The 24,206-nt window shown below is 43.4% G+C and overlaps 1 long non-coding RNA gene across 4 annotated transcripts; it reads right to left on the minus strand.

Moving 5' to 3' along the window:
• Positions 1-307: 307 nt before the first annotated feature.
• Positions 308-24,162, minus strand: LOC138753230 (uncharacterized). Of its 4 annotated transcripts, XR_011351048.1 has the most exons (4): positions 21,113-21,190; positions 8,192-8,369; positions 2,782-2,971; positions 308-729 (listed from the first exon to the last, which is right to left on the minus strand). It is a non-coding gene; the product is annotated as an uncharacterized lncRNA (long non-coding RNA). The 4 variants fall into 4 exon arrangements; XR_011351050.1 differs by lacking the exons at positions 308-729; positions 21,113-21,190 and adding an exon at positions 24,115-24,162 and having other exon boundaries at positions 748-2,971; XR_011351049.1 differs by lacking the exon at positions 308-729 and having other exon boundaries at positions 748-2,971; positions 21,133-21,199.
• Between the last annotated feature and the right edge of the window lie 44 nt (positions 24,163-24,206).

Here is a 24,206-nt window from a genome sequence, read left to right on the forward strand (position 1 = left end):
GCACATTATTGCATAATAATAGAGGAATCTTGAAACTTAAATCCTGATCTGCCTCCAGGCCATCTGGGAAGAAGGTGACTTGATCCAAAAAAGCTATCAGTTCGTGGCCAAGTACAACACAGGAACATCATGTTTCTGCCAATCACATACAGGGAGTTTGCGACTTAGGACTGTAATTGGGACTGAAGGATCGGTCATAACACGGAATAGACGTAACTCAGTATTTTGCCTGCCCGGGTGGATTAACGAAGTCTTAAAGCAAACTTTAAATTAATATTTTTGTTTTTTAATTAGATCTTCCAGCCACACCATCAATAACTTCTCCATTTTGAGAATGGGCCTTTGCCATTACTTTGTTAGTACCATGCCCTTCATAATTGCAGAACTTTTTACAGCCTCACATATTTTCTTTTTGTCCTTTAAAGTTGTTGAAAGGGTGGAATGAGACAGCAGTTAGACCGTGTGCAAGGTCATTAACTTTCTCGCTTTGTGGATCTATCAGCAAGGGATAAGATTTTCTTCTTTCTTGCCATCTTTCTAGTGCGCTACAGAACGGCGACTGTGCGTCAGGCACTATATTGAGCATGTGCATATCCGTATTTTTTTTAAATTTCAGACATATGCAGATGGATGTTAGTCACATAGGTCATAAGTCGGGGAGTACCTGTAGTTGATCCTTCATGTCATCCATCTCCCTCTCTTCCCCATCTGTTATGTTGTTATTTCATCCTGGGGAAAAGATTGAGACCCCATCGATGCTGGTCATAATTTCTGGTACAACCTCACCATCCAACGTTCCAGAGAAAACAGTCCAATATGTCCAACCTGTCCTTACAGCAAATATGTTCCAAGCCAGGCCATGTCTTCTGCACCTACTTCATCAGGATTTAATCAATCAGTTGGGACTGAGGGATTATGAGATACAAACCAGAGGACATGGGTTAAAGGTGACAGGAGAGAAGTTCAGAGGGAACATTAGGGGGAATTTTTTCACACAAAGAATGGTGGGAGTGTGGAATGAGCTGCCAGCTCAAGTGAATGCAGACTCAGTTTAAGAAGAATTTGAACAGGTACATGGATGGGAGGGGTATGGAGGGTTACGATCTGCAGGCAATCAGAGTTCAGCATAGACTAGAAGGGCTGTTTTCTGTGCCATAAATGGTAATATGGTTATATGGTATATATGGTTCTGAGAAGCTGGATTGCCATTTTGTAAATTTTAGCTATTACAAATTTGGTCACTCCTTCAGACATTAAAAAGACATTGTTCCCATTTTCAGAAGTCAGCTAAAAGAGCAGCTTTGTACTCAGACGTTGATTGACGTAGATGACAGGACAAAAGGAGGCCCGATTCTTGGAGGATACTTTATTTATTTTTAAAAGGACGGGTTATCCACACAATGACAATCCAGCTTTTATTATTGTTCAGAGTTCTGCTCAAACAGAGGGCAAAACAAAGGGGTTGAAACGTCTGTGAGGAAATGCCGGAAATCTGGAGCAGGGGAAAAGTACCGCAACCCCTGGATTATGTATCCCTCTAGCAAGCATTTCTCTGCAAAACCTTTTGTTATTTAAAGGACGTTCTCTTTATGCTGAAGTGTTAGTCACAATTGTTTTTACTTTTAAAGATAATGGAATCATGTTCTAAATTTGATTGATGGTCAAATTGAAGCAGCCAATTGTCCTTGGAAAAGAGGAATAAAGTTAGCAATCTATTTTAAAACCCACTTAAGGGAAATGTTCAGGTAGAGTTCCTGCAAGAATGGCGTGTGTGTAAGTTAAATCCTGACATTGGGTCTTGTCTTTGTGGATTTTGCATGTTCTATCACATGCATGTGGGTTTCCTCTGGATGTTCCAGTTTCTTCCCACATCAAACATGTGCAGATTGATTGCTGTATTGGCTCCAGTGAATAGCCCCCTGTGTGTTAGACAGACATAGAACCTGTAAGGAATTAATGAGAATGTGGGGAGAATTGCAAATGAAATTTAATGTAGACAAGTGTGAGATGTTGCATTTTGGAAGGACAAACCAAGAAAGGTTGTACACGGTGAGTAGTAGGGCACTGAGGAATGCAGTAGAACAGAGGGATTTGGGAATAAAGATACATAATTCCCTGAAAGTGGCATCAAAGGTTGATCGGGTAAAGAGAACTTTTGGCAGAGTTGTGGGAGTGTGGAATGAGCTGCCAGCTGAAGTGGTGAATATGGGTTCAATTTTAACATTTAAGAAGAATTTGGACAGGTACATGAATGGGAGAGAATGGAGGGGCATGGACTGAGTGCAGGTCAGTGGGACTAGGCAAAAAAAAATAGTTCAGCACAGACTAGCAGGGCCGAAGGGGCCAGATTCTGTGCTGTAATGTTCTAATTTTAAAAATAGAATTAGTGTAAGATTAGTGGACTTGATTGGATGAAGGGCCTATTTCCATGCTGTGTCTCTCTGGCTCTAAAGAACCAACAAAATTAGTTGATTCACAAAGCAGCTTGGCATCTTTATTTTACAGAGGCCTACTCCTGGAAATATCTCTCCCTCAACATGGTTGGAACATGAGACACAAAGCCATCATCAAATGAATGACAGTATTCAGGAATAATTATTGGCTATGGATCAATGTCACTGATGAGAGGCAAGTTTCATCTCACTCTGGCTCATTTGCTTCCACCCCACCTCGAGCCCTTGCTGACAGGCCAGAGAATTCAGTTGCTGCAGTGGGTGGAAATGTCCTGCAGTCTGAATGTCTCTGCTTACCAATTTTATCTTCACCTCCTCTCTTACTCACGGTCAATTCTGGATGTTACTGGGGAAGTTCCTATGGCGCTTCTTGCTTGAGTCACTGGGAATTTGAAACATCACTATTCTGTTGAAAAGCAACAACTCTGCGTCCGTGGTTCTTCCTTCTAGTGGTTGGTTTAAAGTTTGCAAATGAGAGCTTTGTTTAACACTGTTTCAGATATTGTGACAGACGCGTTCTGTGAGATGAAAGGAAATGTTACATGCATGAAGCTTCACTTACGTAGATGATAAATATGAACAGCTCATTGTCAGTTATGTTGATTTATCCCTCTCATTTCCTTGTCATTTTATATAATCATGTCACTTAATTATTGCTGTAGAACTGACACTTTGTGCAAATGGCTGTCAGTGATATCTGTGTCTTGATGATGAGAACTCTACCACTTTACGATAACCTCAACCATTACACAATTCTTTTCTGGCGTTCACTAGATGGCAAATAACAACAGAAATGATTAAAATTCAACAAACTACTGGAGGAACTCTGCAGGGCAGGCAGGCAGCATTTATGGAGGCAAAGGGATAGATGACATTTTAGGACAAGACGCAGCAGGATTAAGAATGTAGAGGGAGATTGCTGCCATATAAAGGTGAGAGGCAAAGGCTGGCAGAACCAGGTGTGGAGGGGGATGGTGGTGTCAGATGGGGCGAGGAGTGGAGTTGAAGACATGTGACAAAGAGAAAACACAATGCCTATGGAACCAGGTTGTGAGTGGTGGAGAGGGGAGGGTGGAGGTAGAGACAGAGGCTGGAACAGTGATTCTCAACCTTTTTTTCCCTATTCACATACCAGCTTTACTAATCTCAGGGCACCCATGGAACAGGGATTATTTAAGGTGGTATGTGAGTGGAAGAAAAAGTTTGAAAACCACTGGGCTGGAAGATTATAGATTGAATCACAAGAGACTGTGTGTGCTGGAATCTGAGGTGCAACCAGACAAGGCATACAGTTTCCCCTGGCAGCTCATTCCAGATATGAAAAAGTTCTCCTCCGTCACTCTTAAATTTCCCCCCTTTTACCTTTAAACCTAGGCCCTCTAAAATCGTCTATACTGTTGAAATGTCTGTGATCCTTCACTTCATCCATGTCCCTAATTATTTTATAAACCTCTATAGTCACCTCTCAGCCTTCTGTGCTTGAGGGAATAAATCCCCAGCCTATTCAATCTTTCACTCTTGCTCAAACCTTCCAGTCCCACAACATCCTGGTGAAACTCCTCTGCACTCCTTCAAACTTATTGATATCCCTCCCACAGCTGGGTGACCTGAAATGCATACAGAACTCCAGGTCTTGTCAGATAAATCATGAGGACCCAACTTTTGTACTCAATACCCTGCCCAATGAAGGTAAGTGTGTCAAATGCCTTCTTTGTCACTCTGCCTACCTGAGTGGCTACTATCAGGGAACTATACACCTGTACCCTGAGCTCTCTCTCTCTCTCTCTCTCTCTCTCTCCAGTGCTCGATCATTCCCTGTGCAAGTTCTACCCTGCTTTGACTTACCGAAGTACAATACCTCATACATGTCTGAGTCATACGTTTGCCACTCCTTGGCCCACATTCCTTCATGCTCCTAATATAAAAGGGGATATTTTTTGTCACTGCCCAATTTTTGTGTCATCTGCAAATATACTAATCACATTAACAACATTGCCATCCAAATGATTAATATTGATAAATAATAGTGAACCTGGCACCCACCCCTGTGGCTCACCACTGGCCACAGGCCTCCAATCAGAAAAGCAACCCTCCACTAAAAAGCAACCCACGCATCTGAAGAAGGGCTCTGGCCTGAAACGTCGACACAGCCTTTTGCTTTCCATGGATGTGGCATGACCTATTGAGCTTCTCCAGCACTTTTGCCTGTGGCGCTAGAGCCCAGTATCTGCAGAATTCTTGCTATTGTCCTCTAAGCAGTTTTGAATCCAATTGGCCAGCTCACCTTGGGTTCCATATGCTAAACTTCCAGACTAGCCTGCCATGAGGGCCTTTGCCAAAGGCCTTACTAAAGTCCATGTAGACAAAGTTCACTGCCCAACCCTCATTAATCCTCTTAGTCACCTCTTCTAAAAGCTCTTATTAGATATGTGAGATATGATCTTCCACAGTGACTCCCTCTAATCAATCCCTGCTGAAATCCTGAAAGATTCCATCCATCAGAATCCCCTCCATCGATTTCCCACTACTGATGACAAGCTCACTTGCTGTAGTTCCTGTCTTGTCCTTGCAATTTTTTTAAAATAAGTGCACAACATTGGGCCACCCTTCAGTCTTCTGGCACTTATACTTGAGGCCAAAGATGATGTAAACAAATCTGCAAGGGACTCTAACATCCCAGAAGGTCTGAGAGTGCACTTGGTCAGGCCCTGGGATTAGTCAAACTTTAATGTGCTCCAAAGCTGCCAACAACTCCTTCCTGATACTTTGTAAATGGTACAGGACCTCACTCCTTGTTTGAATTACTTCAATTCCTTAGTTTCTATGATGTTCTCGAAAGTAAAGACAGATGAGATGCATTCATTCAGAATCACATCCATCTCCTGTAGCTCCAAATGAAGACAGAGTGAAACTCAAAAGTCTCAGATGCTATAATTGTAGTAAGAATTTATCATGTTTGTGCAAAAGGAGATGGAACGGAGAGAGAGAGCTAGGGGAAAGTGATGGAAGGGGGGGTTTAATGAAAGCCAGAGAAGTCGATATTAATGCCACCAAGTTGGAGGGTTCCCAGTCGGAAGATGAGGTGTTGTACCTCCAATTTGCAGTGGTCTCAGTCTGTCAGTGCATGAGAGCATGGATAGACATCTCAGCAAAAGAATAGGATGGAGAATTGACCACTGGGAGATCCATGCTATTGCAGCAGACAGAGCTGAGTTGAGGTGCCCAACAAAACGATCTCCCAGTCTGCGTCCAGTCTCTTCGATGTAGAGGAGACCATAACAAGAGCACCGAATGCAGTAGATGACCCCTGCAGAATCACATGTGAAGTGTTGCTTCACTTGGAAGGACTGTTTGGGGCCTCAAATGGTGGTGAGGGAGAAGGTGTGGGCACAAGTGGAGCATTTCCTGTGGTCACAGGGGTAAATGCCAAGGGAATGATTGGTAGGGAGGGAGGAGTGGACAAAGGAGTCATTGATTTTGAGTGTCAACCACATGGAACCAATTCTCTCCCAAGCCACCCTTTTACTCTGAACATACCTGTCAAGTCTCTTGTGATTTTATTTTATTCTGCCAACTGGATCTATCTTGTGCCTTTATTCTACCCCCTAATTTCCCTTTTAAAGTGCACTCCTCCACCAAAGGATTTGCTTGATCTGACGTATGCCTTCTTTCCTGGCCAAAGACTTGATATCCCTTCTCTACTAGGATTCGCTAAACTTGCCAGTCTAATTGTTTAAAGACCAGAGTTACTTTTCCAGGCTATGCGAAGATTGAGAGGAATTCAAACTTGCATCATAAGGCAGCGGCAGTGGAGATGAAGCAGCAATGGTTTTGGCGACCACAAGAGAGGAGGTTGTTATTGGGAGCGCGAGAACAGAGGGTAATGCAGAGGAGTCTGATACAACCAGGGAGAGTGTACTAACTACTCAGATGGGTACCAGGACCAGGACAATTATTGCAGCCGCAGAGGCAGCTCTTACCAGGACCCTGACTGGCTCCGTGGGACTGACTGTGCCAGATTTCCACCCACCTGCTCAGGGATCGAGCTGCTCCTGGAGTGACAAGAAGCCACTGTGAAGGAATCTGATTTGCTTGTTTTGTTGAGGTGGTACATACCTAATTTGACCTTTGTCCTGATTAATCTTGTCACTTTGCATTTACCATGTTGTAGAGCTCGTCGAAAGAACCAAAGACTTGTTGATCCAAACCAAGGCTTTTATTAGCAAAAGACCGGAGCTCTTCACAGGTGGCCGACCAGTCCGGAATGATCCGACCTGGCTAGGGACACAACCCTTTAAGGCCCAAACAATAGGTGTGGCTTAGCTCTCAGCCAATCGCTGTAAGCACAGTCTAGATACAGTAACTATATACACTATGTACATTGGTGATAGATCTGTACTATCACACATGTTTTGTGAATTTTTAAATCCAAGATGGCACTGGAGAATGGGGACCTTTTTGCATTATCTGAATGGAATTTTGCAGGATGAAACCTGTCCAACCACTAACCCTATGGCCATCTCTTTCAAACCTTTGCACAAAGGCCATCAGGTCCTGATAATTTATCAGCATTCAGACGTTCTGAATAAACTACCTGCAATCTTTTTATTTCCTTGTTTTCTCATTTTCTCTTGCTTCATCTTGTTAAGTGCGTCTTCTGAAAATGATATATTTGACTTGGATTTCCTTTTAGGTTGTGTGTTCTATGAGCACTGTATACTTTGTTTGGTTTAATCAAATCTTGCTGTAACCAAACGTTGGTGATGTAACTTTACCTTTGCTACATAAAGGCACGGTTTGACCTGCTGAGTTTCTCCAGCATTTGTGTGTTTTTCCATGTCCCTTTTGAAAGTCTTAATAATCTTCTTCCTTTCTAGAAAAGTATATTGGACATATCTTTCTTTACCTTAAACAAACAAAATATGTACTTTATCTGACCGCATCATTCCTTGTCAGAGTATCTGAGAAATGAATCATTGTGACAGACTTTATCAAGTCTGTCCCCTCAAAATCATTCAGGGTGTTCCTCAACCGGAAGCCCTGGGTGAACAATGAAATCTGGAATCTGACAGGAGCCAATCGCTGGCATTTAAGTCCAGCGTGACAGACTGTGATAGTATAGGATACTGTCACCAATGTATATTTGTATATATTTGCATATAGCTGTTGTGATTGGCTGAGAGCCATAGCCACACCTACTGGCAGGTCATAAAGGCCTGCTCCTAACCAGACCCAGGTCAGTCTGGACTGGTCGACCTCGGTGTAATACGCTCCAGTCTTTTGCTGATTAAAGCCTAGGTGTTGAGTTAACAAGTCGAGTCATTCGACGTGCTACACAGACACAACACTAGGCACAAGTATGATCTAAGGAAATCCATCTCCCAGTAAAGTGGATGAAAATGGAAACATCAAAGGATACCAGACAGCTTTGGTAGAGGCTAAATGGCATAATGTGCTACAGAACCGAATCCAATACAGTAGAGGAGACAGAAAAGGTTCGCTCCCAAATGAGCTCAATGCCTTCTGCATCTAATTTGCCACCAGAACAACAAAGAACCACTGCGCACCCCCCCCCCCCCACCCCCGATGGTCCTTACTGTCAATATCTGAATTTGACGTGCGGGCTGCCTTCAGGAGAAAGCATCTGGTCTGGACAGTATACCCAGCCGAGAACTGAAAAGCTGTTCTGAACAACTGGCCATGGATATCTTCAACATCTCACTCCGTGAACTACTCACCTGTTCATAGGCCTCAATCATACTGGTGCCCAAGAAGAGTGTGGTAACCTGTCTAAATGATTACCGACCATATCCACAGTGATGAAGTGTACTGAGCAGCAACATGGATCCGTTCCAATTTGACTGATGCAGCAACATGTTTGCACCCTCACTGGCATTACACAAAACCGTGGAACACCTAGAAAAGAAAGACACAAACATCAAGATGCTTGATGTTGACTACAGTTCAAAATTAACACCAACGTCCCCTTAAAACTAATCAGCAAACTCCAAGTCCTGGGCCTCAATACCCCACTGTGCAATTGGATGCAGGATTTCCTCACCTCCAGACCTGATCAGTGCAAAATGGCAAAGACATCTCCTCCATGATCTCCATCCGCACCGGAGCACAGCAGGGTTGGGTACTTGGCCTTCTGCTCTATTTGCTTTACACCTATGACTGTGTGATTTGGTAATAACAACAACACCATTTACAAATTTGCTTATAATATCACCATAGTGGGCTGTATAAAAAGGGCAATGAGTCAGCATACAGGATGGAGATTGAAAACTTGGCTGAATGGTGTACCTCTCACTCAATGACACCAAGACCAAAGAGCTGATTGTAGACCTTAGGAAAGGAAAAGCAGAGGTGTACAAGCCAGTGATCATCAGAGGTGGAGAGGGAGAGGAAATTGAAATCCCTGGAAGTCACTATCTTGGAGGACCTTTCCTGGACCCATTCTGAATAAAACATATCAATGCCTCTACTTCCTCAGGAGTTTGCGGAAGTTTGGTAAGACATCGGAAACCTTGGCAACCTCTACAGATGTGCAGTGGAAAGTGTGCTGACTGACTGACTGCATCACAGTGTGGCATGAGGGCACCAATATCTCTGAAAAGGTAGTGGACACTGCCCGCATCACAGGCAAAACTCTCCCCACCATCGAGAACATCTACATGCAATGCTGCATCAGAGAGCAGAAGCAATCACCAAAGATTCTCACCACCCTGCCATGCTCTGTTCTCGCTGCTGCCATCAGGAAAGAGACAGAGGTGCCACAAGACTCGTTCAGGAATAGTTGCTACCCCTTAACCAGAAGACAACTAAACAACAGGCTCAATCAAAGTATCATTTAAGGAATCTCACTTTCCACATTATTCATTACTGAATATTTTTTCCTGCATTTGCAGCCATTTTGTTTACGGTTCTTTCTTTTGTATATGTATTTTTTTCTTGAGTACAGTTTTGACTACACACAAGTAGAAATTCTGCTTGGCCCACAGGAAAAAGAATTTTAGGGTTGTATGTAATGACACATACGCACTTTGACAATTAATTTGAACTCTGAACTTTATTGTGTCTTACATTTCACCTTACGATCATGCTATATTACAAATACATAGCTTTTAATATACCATCAAAATTCATTTACAAAAATGTATTTCACAAGCTCAGAATGCCCCAAGGTAATATACAGTCTCTTGAATGATTCTTAAGTGTAGTTAGTCATGAAGCAGGAAACAACAGCTATTTCCACACAAACAAATAGAAACATGATAAGATCTAAACGACCTGTTTATATTGTTGGGTGAGGCACACATGTTGATCAGGAGACTGGGCATAACTCCCCTGCTCTTGTTTGTAAGTCACCTGAGAAATAGATGGGAGGCCTCAGTCTAACTCTCCAATTGAAGGTGTATCACTCCTTCAGACAGTTTTCTGGAGTCTGGACAAGAATGTTATCAACAGTCAACCTTTTCTTTACATCAGTGATATTCTTTATGCCAATAACAATACCTGGGTGGCCTAGTTAGCGTAGCAGTTAGTGCAACGCTGTTACAGCACCAGCGACTGGGGTTCAAGACTTGTGCTGTCTGTAAGGAGTTTGTATGTTCTCCCCATGTTTGCGTGGGTTTCCTCCGGGTGCTCAGGTTTTCTCCCACCATTCAAAACATACTGGGGTTGTTGGTCAATTGGGTATAATTGGGCAGCACGAGCTAATGGGCTAAAAGGGCCTGTTACCGTGCTGTATGTCTAAATTAAAAATTTACATTTAACAACCTCTTGCTCTTTCTGACATTATTTTAAAGGTATTATTTTGAAACATTAATTTTATTTAAATCCATAAGCTCTGTTGCTTATATTCGTTCTAGTTATTTCCATTACACTTCTCCATTCCTCCACAGATCTTGCCATGCATTAACATCAGAGGAATGGAACTTTTCAAGGAACTGAAGCAATGTATTCAGACAGGGTGGCACGATTAATGTAGTGGTTAGCACACTAGTAGCCTGGGCTAGAATCCTGTGAAAGGCTTACACATCGATGAAGGGCTCAAGCCCGAAACGTTGGTTATGTACCTTTATCTTTGCTACGTAAAGGACACTGTTTGACCAGCGGAGTTTCTCCAGCGTCGTGTTTTTACTTCAACCTCGGTGTCTGCAAACTTTTGTGTTTTACTCCTCAAAGTTAATTTAATGTTTCTCATTTTTCCTATGATTGGGCAAATCAAATAGGTCGTGGGAGTCTGGAAGAGGACTTCATAGAATGCATCTGCATTCTTGAGCAGCATGTTAAGGAACCCACAAGAGAAAATGCTCTCCTGGATCTAGTGTTGTGCAATGAGATAGGTCAAGTAAATGATGTAATAGTCAGAGACCATCTGGGAAATAGTGCTCATAGTATGATTGAATTTCTCATTCAGATGGAAGGGGAAATAGTTAGATCTCAAACTAATATATTATGCTTAAACAGGGATAGGATGAGGGAGGAATTGGGCAGAGTGGACTGGGAGCACAGGCTAATTGATGAAACAGTTGAGGAACAGTGGAAGATTTTCAAAGAAATATTTTGTACTGCTCAACAAAAATATATTCCGGTCAGGAAAAAGGGCGGCAAGGGAGGGAAAAATCAACCGTGGTTAACAAAGGAAATAAAGGAGAGTATAAAATTGAAGGCGCAGGTGTACAAAGCTGCAAAGAGCAGTGGGAAACTGGAAGATTGGGATAACTTTAAGAGACAACAAGGGGTTACAAAGCGGGTAATAAATGGGAAAAAGGATTATGAAAGTAAATTGGCACAAAATATAAATACAGAAAGCAAAAAATTTTATAAATATATAAAATGGAAGAGGGTGGCCAGAGTTAACATAGGACCCTTTGAGGATGAGAAAGGAAAACTGGTAGCAAAAAATGAAGAAATGGCCGAGGCACTGAACAAATATTTTGTGTCAGTCTTCACGGTGGAAGACACGTCCAGCATGCCCAAGTGCGGAGTTAAGGATGCGAATGTTGGGGAGGGCCTTGATAAAATAGTTGTTACAAAGGAAGTAGTGATGCAGAAACTAATGGGACTAAAGCCAGACAAATCACCTGGTCCTGATGATATGCATCCAAGGGTTCTGAAGGAAATGGCAGAAGTTATAGTTGATGCATTGGTGGTCATAGACCAAAATTCCTTGGATTCTGGGCAGGTCCCGGCAGACTGGAAGACAGCAAATATCACCCCACTTTTTAAGAAGGGATGTAGGTGGAAGACTGGAAATTATCGGCCAATTAGCCTGACGTTTGTAGTTGGAAAAATGCTTGAAGCCGTCATTAAATATGAAATTGTGAAACTTTTGGAATGTAAGGGTTCAATCAGGCAGACGCAGCATGGTTTTAGAAAGGGAAGATCTTGTTTGACAAACTTGTTAGGATTCTTTGAGGATATAATGGGTGCGGTGGATAGAGGGGAACAGGTTGATGTTGTATATTTGGATTTCCAGAAAGCGTTTGATAAGGTGCCGCACAAGAGACTTATCAGTAAGTTACAGGAAAGTGGAGTCCAGGGAAGTATATTGGCCTGGATTGAAAATTGATCGTCTAACAGGAGGCAGAGAGTCGGGATAAATGGGAGTTTTTCAGGTTGGCAGAGAGAGGTAAGTGGGGAGCCGCAGGGGTCAGTGTTAGGCCCACAACTGTTCATTATTTACATTGATGACTTGGAGGAGGGGACAAAATGTGGTGTAGCCAAGTTTGCAGATGACACCAAATTGAGTGGAAGAGCAAATTGTAATGAGTGGGCAAAGGTCTGGCAGATGGAGTACAATGTTAGTAAGTGTGAGGTTATCCATTTTGGCAAGAAAAATAAAAGAGCTGAATATTATTTAAAGGGTGAAAAACTACAGCATGCTGTTGTGCAGAGGCACTTGGGAGGGCTTGTGCATGAATCGCAAAACGTTAGGTTGCAGGTGCGGCAGGTTATTAAGAAGGCAAATGGAATGTTGGCCTTCATCGCTAGAGGAATTGAATTCAGGAGTAGGGAGGTCATGTTGCAACTGTATAAGGTACTGGTAAGACCACACCTGGAGTACTGAGTCCAGTTCTGGTCTCCATATTTGAGGAAGGATATACTGGCTTTGGAGACGGTCCAGAGGAGGTTTACTAGGTTGATCCCTGGGATGAAGGGGTTGACATGATGAAAGATTAAATCGTCTAGGATTGTATTTGCTCGAGTTCAGAAGAATGAGAGGAGATCTTATAGAAACATATAGGATTATGAAGGGTATGGATAGGATAGATGTAGGAAGGATTTTTGAGCTGGCCGGGGAAACTAAAACAAGAGGACACAGTCTCAAGATTTGGGGGAGTAGATTTAGGACAGAGATGAGGAAAAATAGTTTTTCCCAGAGAGTGGTGAATGTTTGGAATTCTCTATCCAGGGAAGTGCTTGAGGCTGCTTCATTAAACATATTTAAAATTTGGTTAGATAAATTTTTACATGATAGAGGAATTAGGGGATATGGGGAGAAGGCAGGTAGGTGGAGTTAGGTCATAAATTAGATCAGCCATAATCTTATTGAATGGCGGAGCAGGCTCGATGGGCCATTTTTGGCCAACTCCTGTTCCTACTTCCTATGATACAGCAAATCTTAAAATACCTTTGTGTTCAGCATGAAGTTGTCTATCTATCAGGAAGCAAACCTTTGAAAAAAATTGTTTTCCAGTGCATTCAGTTATTTACATCTTACAAATATTTTGAATTCTCATCTCTCAGTATTCCCAGGCGAGAGATTAATGTAACTGAATGAGATAAGCAACAAGAGTGAGGATGGGCAGCACCAGCCTTGGATAATTGTGGAAGCAAAGAAAAGCATCAAACTTAATATGTATATAGCAACCAGGAGTAATGGGAAACTGGAAGACTGGGAAACTTTAAAATGCACTAAACAAGTGATAAAGGCAGGAAGATGGTGAAAGTAAACCAGCACAAAATATGAAAACAAATAGTAAAGCATTGTATAATTACATAGAGCTGCAAAGGATGGATAAAGTGAGCATAGGTCCCTTGGAAGATGAGAAGGAGGAATTAATATTGGTTATTGTGGAACTAGCCAATGCTTTAAATGACTATTTTGTGTGGGTCTTCATAATGGAAGACACATCTCACATGTCAAAGAGTGGAAATGAGAATGCCGATACTATCACTATAGAGGTAGCTCTGAGAAAACTACTGGGTATAAAGATAGGTAAATCCCCTGGTCCAGATGGAATCCCTCCCAGGGTACTGAAAGAAATGGCGCAAGTTACAGTGGAGGAGGCTGTGATAATCATCTAAATTCTTTGGACTCTGGAAGGTAACAAATGTCACGCCACTGTTTAAAAAGAATGGAGGAAAAAGGCTGGTAACGATAGGCCAGTTAACATTTGTAGTTAGGAAAATGCTCAAAGTTATCAATAAGGAAGAAGTAACGACATCATGATAGAAATTGTTCGGGAAGACACAGCATGGATTCAAGAGGGGCAGGTGATGTTTGACAAATTTACTGGAGTCCTTTGAGGATATAATGAGCACAGTGGATAGAGGGAAAAAGGTGGATCTTCTATACTTTGATGTCCAGAAGACATACAATAAGACATCCATAAGAAAAGGATGTGAGAGTTGGGGGTAATGTATTGCCATGGATATAGGATTGTTAACCAATAGAAGGCAGAGAGTTGGGATAATTGAGTGTTTCTCTGTGGTGTCCAAAAGACATACAATAAGACGTCCATAAGAGTGTTTTTATGTGGTGAGCAAAGTGTCGTAGGGGTTGATGTTAGGCCTGAAGCTGTTCACGATAGGCATTGCCAATTTGGGAGAGGGGACTGAGTGTAGCATATCCAGGTTTGAGGGTAAAACTAAATTGAATAGAAAACAAATTGTACAGAGGATGCAGAGAGATATAAATAGGATATGTGGGTGGATAAGGATCTGGCAGATGGAGTCCAATGTTGGTAAATGTGAGGTCATCCACTTTGACAGGAAAAATAAAAGATCAGATAATTCATTAAAAAGTGAAAGATTGCAGCATGCTGTCGTGCAGAGGGTCTTGGGAGTGCTTGTGCATGAATCGCAAATAGATGATTTGCAGGTGTAACAGATTGTCAAGGCAAATGGGATGTTGGCCTTCAGCGCTAGAGGGATTGAATTTAAAAGCAGGGAGGTTCTGTTACAACTGTACAGGATACGGGTGAGGTGACAAATGATGTACTGCATGCAGTTCTGGACTTGAGAAAGGATATACTCGCTTTGGAGGCAGTGCAGAGGAGGTTCATTAGGTTGATTCCAGAGTTTGGGGGGTTAGTCAATGAGGAGAGATTACTTGGGACTATACTTGATGGAATTGAAAAGAATTAGAGAGGATCTTATGGACATGCAAAAAATAATGAAAGGGATATACAATTCAGAGGCAGGAAAGTTGCTTCTACTAATAGGTGAGACTAGAACTGATAATAATTATTGTCATATACATTTTCCAATATTCATATGTACTGAAATTCTTACTTGCTGCATAGTTACTTGTGAGGTAATGTTACAACTATATAAAACCTTGGTGAAACCCCTCTTGGAATATTATGCTTGGTTCTGGTCACCTCATTACAGGAAAAATGTGGATAGGGAGCAGAGGAGATTTACAAGAATATGGTCTGGATTAGAGGGCATGCCTTATGAGGATGGATTGAGTGAAGGTCTTTTCTCTTTGGAGCAACAGAGGATGAGGGGGTGACCTGATAGGGGTGTACAGGATGATGTGAGGCATTGATCATATGGATAGCCAGAGGCTTTTTTCCAGGGCTGAAATCGGTAAAATGAGGGATGTAAAAGGTAAGTTGTTCACACAGAGAGTGATGGAATGTGCTTCTTGTAACAGTGGTGGAAGCAGGTACAACAAGATCTTTTAAGAGACTATTACAAAGAACTGAAAAAAATGGAGGATGCAACCATTAGAGAAAATTCTAGGCAGTTAGAGTAGGCTATTAGGTTGGTACAATATTGTGGGCCGAAGGGCCTGTACTATGTTGTAGATTTCTATGTACTTCGTAAGAAGTAAACAAACATAATACAATAGTATCCTTAACTGAATTAGTAAGAGACAATAAATGATTGTTTTTTATAGATATTTAGTTATTCTTGTGCAAAAAAAAGGGACTTTACAATAATGCAAACAGAATTTAGACGTGATCCTTGGGGACATTGTCTTGAGATTCGGGAGAGTAGATTTAGGACAGAGATAAGGAGAAACTGCCTTTCTCAGAGAATAGTGAATCTGCCCATGGAAGCAGTAGAGGTTATATTAAATATCTTTAAGGAAGAGTTAGATTTTTTAAGGTTGAGGAATTACGGGCTATGGGGAAAAGACAGGCAGGTGGACCTGAGTCTATGGCCAGAACGGCCAAGATCATATTGAATGGCAGACAGGTTTGACAGACCAGATGGCCGACTCCTCTACCAATCTTTTACATTCTTACTTTATTTCATCAACATTCCTTCCGTCCTCAGACAAAGAGAAACTAACTTCTCAAATGACCTTGTGTAACAGGTGCACTTCTTGAAATCCAGAGAAGGAAGATTTCTCTTGGTTAATTGCTTATTAAAGTTGTGTTTTAAAGATTATAAAAGTTGACTAAAGGTTGGCTCCTAATTACTGCAACTAGTTTGTTGGAAGTGACCTCCAGCTGGGCCCTTGTAAGAATAATTCTACCATGTGTCAGTGCAGTAGGGGGGAGGGAAAGCAAGACATTAGTCCCTATTTTCAATCTGGCTCTCAAAGGTTACCCTGTTAGTTAACAGGGAACAATCTTTCGACTACTATAATACTGTACATTAATAAATAACAGTGTAGAGAGTAAGTCGTTTATAGTCACGGTACTCTTCAACCAATATTTTTTCTCTAATGGTTGCATCCATCCAGCTAGTCTGTAGCATACAAATGTTGAGATGATAATAATGAGGCCCACTTTTCTGTCATTGTTACTAATTGTACATAATGGTCCAACTGAATAATGCAGAGACTGGTGTGGCTCACAGCCAGCGGAGTTGTGGGAAATTTAATCTGTGTACTAAGCAGTTTCTCTTGCTCAATATTATGCTATTTTGTTTTCCTAGATGGGAACTCTTCTCTATTGCCATGGTGATGTGAATTTTGGTCAAACAATAAATGAAGTGGTTGGTATAACTTCTAATTGGTGATGGGCAGGAAAGATGTTGGTTTCTGTCTTTAAAGAAGGTCACAAAGTATAATTGAGTGAGGACTTGCAAAAAAAAAAATCCTGTTTAATCAGAGACTTGGCATCTTTAGATTTTTGAAGTTGTAGATTGGGAACATAATTCCAGCATTGAACACAAATAGATATGTGATTGTTATATGACAAAAAAAGGCAACAATCTATTAAATTGTAAAGGAAGGTTGCAGTTGCTAAAATCACAGTGGATGATGGAGTTTAAAAAGGTTGATGAATGCATAGTTTTACCTGCACTCTTTTTGTCTTGAACAATATGTATTGAGCGAGGAACAAACCTCAGTTTCTGAAATGGCAACTCAATGATACTGTGTTTTAAAATGAACCAAATCTTTAAATGGTTAGTGAATAAATTCCAGGTGATTATAGGCACTGGGGGAGTTGGAAGGAGCTTACTCTCTTTACTTGAACTTAGAACATTACAACACAGAACAGGCCCTTTTGCCCATGATGTTGTGCTGACCTAAAACATCCAAACAGTACATTATAACCCTCTATTTTTCTTTCATCTATCTGTTTAAGAGTGTCTTAAATCCACCAGGTTCCACTACCACCCCCAGTCAGGCATTCCAGACACCCACAACTCTTTCTGTGGGGAAAGAAAACTTACCCCCGATGTCTCCCCTGAACTTGTACAGATGTCCTCTGGTGTTTGCTACTCCTGCCTTGGGAAATAGGCACTGGCTGTCGACCTTATCTATGCCTCTCAGAATCTTCTAGACCATTATGAAGTAACCTCTCATCCTTCTTCACTCCAAAGAGAAAAGCCCCAGCTCTGCAAACCTTGCCTTCCAATCCAGGGAACATCCTGATAAATCTCCTCTTTACACTCCATAGCTTCCACATCCTTCCTGCAATGTGGGATTGCTTTTGACCATTCTTCTTTCTGGAAACATCCTCAGTGATAACTAATGGAAGGTTTTCATTCAGTCACATGCCGTTTTTGCTGGCGTTGCCAAAACTGTATTAATTTTATGCTGAACTGTGAACATTTTTTTTTCCTTTGTGAGTCGTGAGCATTGGGATCTGAGCAATGCGTGTTTTCAGGACATTGATTCTACTCCATTCATAGAATCAGTCTACACTTTAAAATGCCATAAAGTCAAATAGCCCAGCACCAGGTCCTTTTGTCCAACATGTCGAGACCAACCATCAAGTATCTTTCTTCACTAATTCCATTTGCCAGCACTTGTTGTGTGGCCAACTATTCCCTGGCAATTCAAGTGCTCGTACAGATGCTTCTTAAATATTGTGAGAGTTTCTGACTCCAACTCCTCAGGAAGTGATCTCCAGAATGCAACCACCCTTGGATCAAAGAAATCCATCAAATCCCCTCTAAATTCTTATTTCTCACTTTAAGCTGAGAGTTGCCTTCTAATCTGAAACATCTCTCTCTCTCTGCCGCAGAGAAAGGTTTCTTACTCTATTCTATCTATGCTTTTAATGTCTTCTTTCATCTTTGGCTTGGCTTCGCAGACGAAGATTTATGGAGGGGGTAAAAGTCCACGTCAGCTGCAGCCTCGTTTGTGGCTGACAAGTCCGATGTGAGACAGGCAGACACGGTTGCAGGGGAAAATTGGTGGGTTGGGGTTGGGTTTTTCCTCTTTTGTCTTTTGTCTGCGGTCTTCTTCAAAGGAGGTTGCTGCCCGCCGAACTGTGAGGCGCCAAGATGCACGGTTTGAGGCGAGATCAGCCCACTGGCGGTGGTCAACGTGGCAGGCACCAAGAGATTTCTTTAGGCAGTCCTTGTACCTCTTCTTTGGTGCACCTCTGTCACGGTGGCCAGTGGAGAGCTCGCCATATAACACGATCTTGGGAAGGCGAGGGTCCTCCATTCTGGAGATGTGACCTACCCAGCGCAGTTGGATCTTCAGCAGCGTGGATTCGATGCTGTTGGCCTCTGCCATCTCGAGTACTTCGATGTTAGGGATGAAGTCGCTTCAATGAATGTTGAGGATGGAGCGGAGACAACGCTGGTGGAAGCGTTCTAGGTGATGCCGGTAGAGGACTCATGATTCGGAGCCGAACAGGAGTGTGGGTATGACAACGGCTCTGTATACGCTAATCTTTGTGAGGTTTTTCAGTTGGTTGTTTTTCCAGACTCTTTTGTGTAGTCTTCCAAAGGCGCTATTTGCCTTGGCAAGTCTGTTGTCTATCTCGTTGTCGATCCTTGCATCTGATGAAATGGTGCAGCCGAGATAGGTAAACTGGTTGACCGTTTTGAGTTTTGTGTGCCCGATGGAGATGTGGAGGGGGCTGGTAGTCATGGTGGGGAGCTGGCTGATGGAGGACCTCAGTTTTCTTCAGGCTGACCTCCAGGCCAAACATTTTGGCAGTTTATGTAAACCTCTATCAAGCACCACTGTCAGTTTCACCTGCTCCAAGTATAATAAAAGCCAGCCTATCTAATTTTCCCTTCATACCTGAAGCATTCCGTGCCAGGGAACATTCTGGTGAATCTCCGCTGCATCCTCTCCAGTGTAATCACGTCCTTTTCATTGTGTGGGGACCAAAACAGCACACAATATTCCAGTTGAAAGTCTGTAGGCCCTGTGATTGTAGTAAAACACACACAGAAATGCTGAAGGAACTCAGCCAGTCTTGCAGCGTCCATAGGAGGTAAAGATATATTCCCAACATTTTAGGCCTAAACCCTTCTTTAAAGAGAGCCTCAGGCCCGAAACACTTTCTCCCAGCTAACCCCACTGATCTACACTCAACCTGTAACCCTCCATTCCCTTACATATCCAATCTCTCCTCCGCCACATTGAGCTCGTTCTGCACACTCACCACTCTCTGAGTAAAGAAGTCCCTTCTCATGATTTCTCTAAACTTTTGCCCCCAACTCTCAACTCATGTCCTCTCGTTTGTTTCTCCCCCTTTCTTAAAGGAACAAGTCACAAAATTTGGTGTTTTGTGGCAGCATTATAGTGCAAAATATTCATATAAACCATGTTACAAAAATAAATAAAAAGTAGTGCAAGAAAAAGTCAGGGTAAGGCAGTGTCTGTGGTTCATTGATCAATTAGGAATCTGATGGCAGTGGGGAAGAAGCTGTCCTTGTACTGCTGAGTGCTCGTCTTCAGGCTCCTGTATCTTTTCCCTGATGGTAGCAGAGTGAAGAGGGCATGGCCTGGGTGGTGCTTTCTTATGACACCGCCTCTTGTTGACATCCTCACGGGAGTGAAGTCTGGTGCCCATAATGTTGCAGGCTGAGTTAACAACCCTCTGGCATCTCTTTACTAGATAGTGATGCAACCAACCAGAATGCTCTCTGCAGTACACCTGTAGAAGTTTTTGAGAGTCTTTGGTGATATACCGAATCTCCTCAAACACCACGCAAAGTATAGCCACTGGTGAGCCTTCTTTGTGACTGCATCAACATGGAGGCTCCAGGACAGATCCTCAGATGTTGACACCCAGGAATTTGAAGTACAGATGACTTGGCTGCACCATTTCATCAGATGCAAGGATCGACAATGAGATAGACAACAGACTCGCCAAGGCAAATAGCGCCTTTGGAAGACTACACAAAAGAGTCTGGAAAAACAACCAACTGAAAAACCTCACAAAGATAAGCGTATACAGAGCCGTTGTCATACCCACACTCCTGTTCGGCTCCGAATCATGGGTCCTCTACCGGCATCACCTACGGCTCCTAGAACGCTTCCACCAGCGTTGTCTCCGCTCCATCCTCAACATCCATTGGAGCGCTTTCATCCCTAACGTCGAAGTACTCGAGATGGCAGAGGTCGACAGCATCGAGTCCACGCTGCTGAAGATCCAGCTGCGCTGGGTGGGTCACGTCTCCAGAATGGAGGACCATCACCTTCCCAAGATCGTGTTATATGGCGAGCTCTCCACTGGCCACCGTGACAGAGGTGCACCAAAGAAGAGGTACAAGGACTGCCTAAAGAAATCTCTTGGTGCCTGCCACATGACCACCGCCAGTGGGCTGATATCGCCTCAAACCGTGCATCTTGGCGCCTCACAGTTTGGCGGGCAGCAACCTCCTTTGAAGAAGACCGCAGAGCCCACCTCACTGACAAAAGGCAAAGGAGGAAAAACCCAACACCCAACCCCAACCAACCAATTTTCCCCTGCAGCCGCTGCAACCGTGTCTGCCTGTCCCGCATCGGACTTGTCAGCCACAAACGAGCCTGCAGCTGACGTGGACTTTTACCCCCTCCATAAATCTTCGTCCGCGAAGCCAAGCCAAAGAAGAAAGGTGAGATTGCACCTGGAATATTGTGTACAATTTTGAAAAAGGATATACTGTAATTGCAGTAGCTTTATACTGGGAAGGTTGATCTGCCTTTCAAGGAAAGTTAGAGTAGGCTAGTCCTCTATTCTTTAGAGATTAGAATGATAAGAGATGAGCTCTCTGAGCCATACAATGCCAAGCATCATCATACTGAGCACTGATGCATCTCAGGGTTGTGTGCTCAGCTCGCTCCTGTTCATGCTACTGGCCCACGACTGCATTGTCAGATCCAGCTCTAACAGTGTCATAGTTTGCAGATGACACAACAGTAGTTGGCCTTATCACCAACGATGAGTCATATGACAGAGAAGATATGGAAAATCTTGTGATATGGTGCAAATGTAACAACCCGAGTCTCAATGTGGACAATATGAAGATGATCGTGGACTTCAGGAGGACCAGGAACGACCACCCTCCACCACACATCAACAACTCTGTCGCAGAGAGAGTGGAGAACACCAAGTTCCTTGGAGTTCACTTGACTAGTGACCTATCGTGGATGCACAACATCCCCTCACATTTTTGTTTGGATGATCACTGTGATCACATTATTGATCTGGATGAGGGGATTGGATGTAATATCTCCAAATTTGCAGATGACACTAAACTAGGAGGGGTTGTGTGCACGGAAGAGGGGGTCAGGAAGCTCCAGTGTGATTTGGATAAATTGAGGGACTGGGCAGATACATGGCAAATGCACTACAAAGTGGATAAATGTGAGGTTATCCACTTTGGTAATACAAACCGGAGGGCAGATTACTATTTGAATGGCAATAGATTAAGAGATGGGGAAGTGCAGAGAGACTTAGGGGTACTTGTACACCAGTCTCTGAAGGCGAGCATGCAGGTACAGCAGGCGGTTAAAAAGGCAAATGGTATGTTGGCCTTCATATCAAGAGGGTTTGAATATAGGAACAAGGATACCTTACTGCAGCTGTACAGGGCCTTGCTGAGACCCCACCTGGAGTATTGTGTGCAGTTTTGGTCACCTTATCTAAGGAAGGATGTTCTTGCAATGGAGGGAGTGCAGAGGCGATTCACCAGGCTGATACCTGGAATGGCAGGAATGACTTATGAGGAAAGATTGCGCAAATTGGGATTGTACTCGCTGGAGTTTAGAAGATTGAGAGGAGATCTCATAGAGACATATAAAATTCTGGCAGGACTGGACAGAATGGATGCAGATGGGATGTTTCCAATGGTGGGGGAGTCCAGAACCAGGGGCCATGGTTTGAGGATAATAGGCAAACCATTTAGGACCGAGATGAGGAGGAATTTCTTTACCCAGAGGGTGGTGAATCTGTGGAATTCATTGCCACAGAGGGCAGTAGAGGCAGGTTCATTAAATCTATTTAAGAGGGAATTAGATCTATTTCTTCAGTATAAGGGTATTAAAGGTTACGGAGAGAAGGCGGGGACGGGGTACTGAACTTTAAGATCAGCCATGATCTCATTGAATGGCAGAGCAGGCTCGAAGGGTCAAATAACCTACTCCTGCTCCCATCTTCTATGTTTCTATGTTTCTATGCCTGCCAACATTTTACCGTACCTTGGAACATTGATTATGTATCTTTATTATAAAAAGTACACTATTTGACTGCTGAGTTTCTCCAGGATTGTTTTTACATCTCCTAACTTGTCAGGAAGGTGCAATAGCAACTGCACTTCTCCAGAAGACTGAAGCATGCAAGGCTACTGGACACCATCCTGTCAACCTTCTACAGGAGCTCAATAGAGCGTGTTCTGGCTGACTCCATCACTGTGTGGTATGGTTGCTGCAGAGAAATGGATTGGTGGTCAATCCACTGGACCATAAGAGCAGCAGAGAGTCTCCCTTCTCCCCCCACCCCCCAATCCCTTTCACATGATCTACCGGGATCATTGTCTCTGTGGCCACCTCTTTGGCTAGGAGGCTTTTGCACTGAACTCTCATCTTCAGAATTCCACATTTATTGAACCCATCTCTCCAAAGAGGGCACATAAAATCAGGACCCACATGCACCAAATTTCAACTGCTCCCATTGGGAAAGAGATCCAGGAGGATCAGAGCCAACACCACCCGTCTGAGAAACAGCTTCTTCTTACGGGCAGTGAGAAGGCTGAATGACCAAAGGAACTGCTCTTGCTAACCATCTGAGACTGTCATATTCATGAAACAATATTTATTTACTTGCATGTATGGACACTTGTCCTTGTTTGTGTGTTATTTCTAGTTGTGTGCTTGCACATTGTGTACTGAGGACTGGAAAACGCTGTTTTGTTGGGTTGTACTTGTGCAGTCAGGTGATAAATGAACTTGAACTAACTTGACAAAATCCTTAGATGGCTTGATAGCATTAATGAGGGCAGAAATGTCGAAGTCTAGAATGGGGAGTTTGCTGTTTCAAAATAAGGACAGATTATTTAGGACAAAGACAGTTCAATCAAGTGATGGGGCACATTTGGAATTCTCTATCCCAGTGAAGGCTCAGTAATTGATTTAGCATTAAAAAAAAAAGAAGCTGACAGGCATGAACATTCGCGGGGCAAGAGGTTGGAGGAACCTTGGCGGGGCAAGAGGTCGGAGGAACTTTCGCGGGGCAAGAGGTCGGAAGAACTTTCGCGGGGCAAGGGGTTGGAGGAACTTTGGCGGGGCAAGAAGTTGGAGGAACTTTGGCGGGGCAAGAGGTTGGAGGAACCTTGGCGGGGCAAGAGGTTGGAGGAACTTTCGCGGGGCAAGAGGTCGGAGGAACTTTCGCGGAGCAAGGGGTTGGAGGAACTTTGGCGGGGCAAGAAGTTGGAGGAACTTTGGCGGGGCAAGAAGTTGGAGGAACTTTGGCGGGGCAAGAGTTTGGATGAACTTTGGCGGGGCAAGAGGTCGGAGGAACCTTGGCGGGGCAAGAGGTTGGAGGAACTTTCGCGGGGCAAGAAGTTGGAGGAACCTTGGCGGGGCAAGAAGTTGGAGGAACCTTGGCGGGGGAAGAAATTGGAGGAACTTTGGCGGGGGAAGAAGTTGGAGGCACTTTGGCGGGGCAAGAAGTTGGAGGAACTTTGGCGGGGCAAGAAGTTGGAGGAACTTTGGCGGGGCAAGAAGTTGGAGGAACTTTGGCGGGGCAACACTCCAACACCTAAAGTCGCCTTGGTCCTCACTCACCGAGATGAAGAAGGAGCAGGACCGTTCGCAATCATCCATCCACCTGACGCCCCGGGTGAAAGTGGGGGGGGGGGGGGGGGGGGGGAGGAGGA

The sequence above is a fragment of the Narcine bancroftii genome, chromosome 2 (assembly GCF_036971445.1).
Source record: "Narcine bancroftii isolate sNarBan1 chromosome 2, sNarBan1.hap1, whole genome shotgun sequence".
In the NCBI taxonomy this organism is placed as follows: Eukaryota; Metazoa; Chordata; class Chondrichthyes; order Torpediniformes; family Narcinidae; genus Narcine; species Narcine bancroftii.